The sequence below is a fragment of the Orbicella faveolata genome, unplaced genomic scaffold (assembly GCF_042242905.1).
Source record: "Orbicella faveolata isolate gen_17 unplaced genomic scaffold, um_ofav_v1 contig_24, whole genome shotgun sequence".
NCBI classification, from domain to species: Eukaryota; Metazoa; Cnidaria; class Anthozoa; order Scleractinia; family Merulinidae; genus Orbicella; species Orbicella faveolata.
The window spans coordinates 1,936,610-1,943,531 of record NW_028301552.1 but is presented as its reverse complement, the minus strand read 5'-3'; positions in this window follow the sequence as shown (position 1 = coordinate 1,943,531).

Sequence of the window (6,922 nt, the reverse complement as noted above, 5' to 3'; positions counted from 1 at the left end):
AGAAGACCTTGTCCTTCAATGAAATCAACAAGCGAAAAACAATCGAAATCCTGGTTATGAGCATGCTGGCCGAAATAAACCCCTATTAAACTTACTTAGAGACTGGAAAGAAGCAGAGATCGGCCTGCGCGAACTTTGATTTTGACCTACTTAGAGTTGATTTCCAAGAGCGTGGACGATATTTCCGAGTTCCACGGCCTTCAAACTAACTCGCCAAGACTTTGTCCTTCAGTGACCTGAAGATTTAAATAAATTTTCCGTTGAAAGGTATTTGGTACTTTTCTGAAAGTTACCAATTTTATCTTCAGATTGACACCACTCAATCTACAAAAGTCGTCAGCGTTTTCCTCTTAGCTTTTCCTTTCTTTAACTGGCTTTGTAGGCGTATCACCCTTCCATGTAAATTCTCCGTTATTCGTCGTGCATGCATCAAGAGCAAAGTGTAAGACGATCGCCTTCAGCCTATATTTCGCGCGAAAATAGTCAGTTTTAAGAGGTGATAAAAGTGGGCGGCATTCAAAAAACCCAAGTTCTCTGGCAGGCGGTATTTCTCGCGATTAGCGGCTTCGCCAAAACTTTATTTCAGCCTAGGTCAAAACTTTCCCTTAGTATTCCGCGCGCCTACAATACCGCCAGCTAGGCAGGCTAAAACTTTAACCACGCCGGGCTGGCGCGCGCTGTGAAGCGGAACAATCAGAGAAGACTGGAACTTGGTGTAAACGCCTGTCAATAAATAATGCCTCCGAGCGGTCCTGGGATTAGTCCAAAGGCGCCAAATCTCAAATGTACTGAAAGTTCACAGTTTTGCCATCATTTTGGTACCAAACATGCAATACTTTCTTCGATATTCGCTTAGAAAGAGACTGCCGAGGAAACAGTGAAAGAAAAGGTAAGGTTTTTTTGTCGTTCGTATCGTATTTTTTGCCCGGATAGTTTTTTTAAGCATTTCTGATCTACTTATCCGAGAAGTTTTGCTACGAAGAGAAACTTCGACTCTATGATTTTTGTTTTCGTAATTTGGCTTTCTTTGCTTAGTTTTTTAATGAGTTAATTTCTAGGATGCCGCGCAGAAAGAACACGCGCTTTGACGTGGATCAATTCATGAAAGCCTGGAAGGTTGCAAGAGAAAACCTGTGAGATTCTGTGAGTGAAAATCGCAAGCTATTGGCAGAGAACAATAAAGTCCAACTAGCCCAGGTTAAGGTGAGATGATATTTAATTTGACCTTTTTAAGTAATTCAGTGCTTTGTGAAAGTTTCATATTTCGAATATTCGAGAATTTTGTAAGACAGCATTATAGGCAAGTGGTGGGAGTGCTTTTACAGGGAGGCTTGTAATTCAATTTTGACAGGGTGAGAAATTTATAATGATGATGATGATGATGATGATTTTCATTATAAACAAGGTAATGGTTTGTGCATCCCTGCTGTACCTTCCTACACAAACATTTGTAAACACCCCCCCACCAGCTTTTTATGTGTCTGAACTCTAAATTAACAGCAACAACAACAACAATAATGATAATCTGTATTTTCTTTCATTTTGAAAATTACACGTTATTTGGTCCACAGATAGCAAGTGCTAATCTAGGCGGGCCATTCATCGCTTATTCTAGATTAATGAAATAACAAAAATAACTATTAATTTAAAATTAAAGATATGAATGACAGTTAAAATTAAACTAAATGACAGTAAAAATTAACCAATCAGTTTTATTTAGGAAAGCCTTGGACGATTATTACTTGTAATTTCTATTGTATTTTTAATGGTTTTTCATATGTATCATATTTTATATATCTTACTAATTCTTGTTTATTAGTTTTTAATTCTTAGCAGGATCCCGTTGATAACAGTACTTTGGAAAAGATTCCTGCTGTTTTTGTTATAACTTTGTAAGTGGCTAGGTTGTGAAAGTGACTCCAGGAAAGAATGTCAAACAGTTCTTGCTTTAGCTTATTTAGGTGTGAGGCTGAGGGACTGTGTTTCTCTTTTTAATAGATTTGAGATAACATTAGGCCAGATTGATCAACCTTCTATTGCTTGCCATGAGTAACTTAAAGTAAATTCATTGTTGTTGCCAAGTTCTGCAAATCCTACTGTCTGGACATTGGGTCACATTGTCCCCTCTCATTGTCATCAAGTGCTTGAAAAGTATGGCCAGGGGTGGGGATGGTAACAATGGAAGGGTGAGAAGCAAAGCATATCTTTCTGAAAAAATTAAGTGAAAATTCAACATATCAAAACAGATGGGTTGAAATATTTAGGCATGAATATGTGATGCTGATTTGGCTGCCTCAGCATGGTTTTCAGTAGACAGAAGCTGCAAGCAAACATGTAGCCTACATCCCAGAAAGGGTATTCAGTGATCCATCTTATTGCTATTGTGGTCTGCTAAAGGCATCTCCTGAGGATGCTAAGTGCTTTTTTTGTGGACACCCAATCATGAAACTTATTGAGGAAAGTGTAAAGGATGGAAAGATCGCTCCACAGCTTTTGTAATTAATGTTAAATCTGAATGTGAAGGTGAATTAATCAACATGACACGAGCGTGGGACAGAAAAATTCTGAGTCCCCGACAGGAATCGAACCCATGACCTCCCGAACACCGGGCGGGTGCTCTATCCACTGAGCTACGAGAACTCATGGAGAGCAAGGTCATTTAACTGAGTTCACATATGATAGGTGTCCTGCATACTGCTAGGATCAACGCTATCGAAGTCATCGTGAGTAGTGATAAGTTAATAAAGATGGAGAATTTTAAGCTCGGTAATCAAATGTGAAGGTGAATTAATCAACATGACATGAGCGTGGGACAGAGAAAAATTCTGAGTCCCCGACAGGAATCGAACCCATGACCTCCCGAACACCGGGCGGGCGCTCTATCCACTGAGCTACGAGAACTCATGGAGAGCAAGGTCATTTAACTGAGTTCATATATGATAGGTGTCCTGCATACTGCTAGGATCAACGCTATCGAAGTCATCGTGAGTAGTGATAAGTTAATAAAGATGGAGAATTTTAAGCTCGGTAATGAAATGTGAAGGTGAATTAATCAACATCACACGAGCGTGGGACAGAGAAAAATTCTGAGTCCCCGACAGGAATCGAACCCATGACCTCCCGAACACCGGGTGGGCGCTCGGTTGATCCTAGCGTTGATCCTAGCAGTATGCAGGACACCTATCATATATGAACTCAGTTAAATGACCTTGCTCTCCATGAGTTCTCGTAGCTCAGTGGATAGAGCGCCCGCCCGGTGTTCGGGAGGTCATGGGTTCGATTCCTGTCGGGGACTCAGAATTTTTCTCTGTCCCATGCTCGTGTCATGTTGATTAATTCACCTTCACATTTCATTACCGAGCTTAAAATTCTCCATCTGTATTAACTTATCAATGTTAAATCTGTACACAGTCTAACTCAAAAACACTGCTGACTTGAGATTATATTATATTATATTAGCAACAGCTAGCAAATTCAGATAGTGTACTCACTAGCAGCAGCTATAGAAACTTTAACATAGTGTACTTATTAGCAGCAGCTATAGGAACCTAAGATAGTGTAGTTATTACCAGCAGCTATAGGAAGCTAGGATAGTGTAGTTATTAGCAGCAGCTATTGAAACCTAAGATAGTGTACTTATTAGCAGCAGCCATAGGAAGCTAAGATAGTGTACTTATTAGCAGCAGCTATAGGAAGCTAAGATAGTGTACTTATTAGCAGCAGCTATAGCAAGCTAAGATAGTGTACTTATTAGCAGCAGCTATAGGAAGCTAAGATAGTGTACTTATTAGCAGCAGCTATAGGAAGCTAAGATAGTGTACTTATTAGCAGCAGCTATAGGAAGCTAATATAGTGTACTTATTAGCAGCAGCTATAGGAACCTACAATAGTGTACTTATTAGCAGCAGCTATAGGAAGCTAAGATAGTGTACTTATTAGCAGCAGCTATAGGAACCTAAGATAGTGTACTTATTAGCAGCAGCTATAGGAACCTACAATAGTGTACTTATTAGCAGCAGCTATAGGAAGCTAAGATAGTGTACTTATTAGCAGCAGCTATAGGAAGCTAAGATAGTGTAGTTATTAGCAGCAGCTATAGGATGCTAAGATACTGTACTTATTAGCAGCAGCTATAGGAACCTAAGATAGTGTACTTATTACCAGCAGCCATAGGAACCTAAGATAGTGTACTTATTAGCAGCAGCTATAGGAAGCTAAGATAGTGTACTTATTAGTAGCAGCTATACCAAGCTAAGATAGTGTAGTTATTAGCAGCAGCTATAGCAAGCTAAGATAGTGTAGTTATTAGCAGCAGCTATAGGAAGCTAAGATAGTGTACTTATTAGCAGCAGCTATAGGAACCTACGATAGTGTACTTATTAGCAGCAGCTATAGGAAGCTAAGATAGTGTAGTTATTAGCAGCAGCTATAGGAACCTAAGATAGTGTACTTATTAGCAGCAGCTATAGGAACCTAAGATAGTGTACTTATTAGCAGCAGCTATAGCAAGCTAAGATAGTGTACTTATTAGCAGCAGCTATAGGAAGCTAAGATAGTGTAGTTATTAGCAGCAGCTATAGGAAGCTAAGATAGTGTAGTTATTAGCAGCAGCTATAGGAAACTAAGATAGTGTAGTTATTAGCAGCAGCTATAGGAAGCTAAGATAGTGTAGTTATTAGCAGCAGCTATAGGAAGCTAAGATAGTGTAGTTATTAGCAGCAGCTATAGGAAGCTAAGATAGTGTAGTTATTAGCAGCAGCTATTGAAACCTAAGATAGTGTACTTATTAGCAGCAGCTATAGGAAGCTAAGATAGTGTACTTATTAGCAGCAGCTATAGGAACCTAAGATAGTGTACTTATTAGCAGCAGCCATAGGAAGCTAAGATAGTGTACTTATTAGCAGCAGCTATAGGAAGCTAAGATAGTGTACTTATTAGCAGCAGCTATAGCAAGCTAAGATAGTGTACTTATTAGCAGCAGCTATAGGAAGCTAAGATAGTGTACTTATTAGCAGCAGCTATAGGAAGCTAAGATAGTGTACTTATTAGCAGCAGCTATAGGAAGCTAATATAGTGTACTTATTAGCAGCAGCTATAGGAACCTACAATAGTGTAGTTATTAGCAGCAGCTATAGGAAGCTAAGATAGTGTACTTATTAGCAGCAGCTATAGGAACCTAAGATAGTGTACTTATTAGCAGCAGCTATAGGAACCTACAATAGTGTACTTATTAGCAGCAGCTATAGGAAGCTAAGATAGTGTACTTATTAGCTGCAGCTATAGGAAGCTAAGATAGTGTACTTATTAGCAGCAGCCATAGGAAGCTAAGATAGTGTACTTATTAGCAGCAGCTATACCAAGCTAAGATAGTGTAGTTATTAGCAGCAGCTATAGGAAGCTAAGATAGTGTAGTTATTAGCAGCAGCTATAGGAAGCTAAGATAGTGTACTTCTTAGCAGCAGCTATAGGAAGCTAAGATAGTGTAGTTATTAGCAGCAGCTATAGGAAGCTAAGATAGTGTAGTTATTAGCAGCAGCTATAGGAAGCTAAGATAGTGTAGTTATTAGCAGCAGCTATAGGAAGGTAAGATAGTGTACTTATTAGCACCAGCTATAGGAAGCTAAGATAGTGTACTTATTAGCAGCAGCTATAGGAAGCTAAGATAGTGTAGTTATTAGCAGCAGCTATAGGAAGGTAAGATAGTGTACTTATTAGCACCAGCTATAGGAAGCTAAGATAGTGTACTTATTAGCAGCAGCTATAGGAAGCTAAGATAGTGTAGTTATTAGCAGCAGCTATAGGAAGCTAAGATAGTGTACTTCTTAGCAGCAGCTATAGGAAGCTAAGATAGTGTAGTTATTAGCAGCAGCTATAGGAAGCTAACATGGTGTGCTTATTAGCAGCAGCTATAGGAAGCTAAGATAGTGTACTTATTAGCAGCAGCTATAGGATGCTAATATAGTGTACTTATTAGCAGCAGCTATAGGAACCTACAATAGTGTACTTATTAGCACCAGCTATAGGATGCTAAGATAGTGTAGTTATTAGCAGCAGCTATAGGAAGCTAAGATAGTGTACTTATTAGCAGCAGCTATGGGATGCTAAGATAGTGTAGTTATTAGCAGCAGCTATAGGAAGCTAAGATAGTGTACTTATTAGCAGCAGCTATAGGATGCTAAGATAGTGTACTTATTAGCAGCAGCTATAGGAAGCTAAGATAGTGTAGTTATTAGCGGCAGCTATAGACAGCTAAGATAGCACTGGAAAAGTTGAAAATTTACAGAGTATGTAAATAACATGTAATTAACATGTAAATAACCAAAAAAAAGACTGTAAAGAATAATTTACATGATTTTTCCCCTTTTACATGTTTTGGAGGTTTCATGTAAATAACATGTAAATATTTTAAGTGAAACATGTAAATGATGAAGAAAACACTGTAAATGTTTCAAAGCAAAGGGCTAAGATCATGTAAATAACATGTAAACTGTTCCTGCAAATACTGTAAATAGCCTGTAAATTTCTTGTGATTCAACCTGGAAACCCGTAAATAACATGTAAATTTAATACAGGGAGGGTGCCATAATACTGTAAAAAACATGTAAATAAAAAAGGGGAGGCTGTAAACAACATGTAAATAAAAAAAGGGAGGCTGTAAATAACATGGAAAATGAAAACAGGAGCCTGTAAATAACATGTAAATCGAAGAAGGGAGCCTGTAAATAACATGTAAATCGAAAAAGGGAGCCTGTAAATAACGTGTAAATCGAAAAAGGGAGTCTGTAAATAACATGGAAATCAAAAAAGGAGCCCATAAAGAACATGTAAATCAAAAAAGGGAGCCTGTAAATAACATGTAAATGGAAAAAGGGAGCCTGTAAATAACATGTAAATCGAAGATGGGAGCCTGTACATAACATGT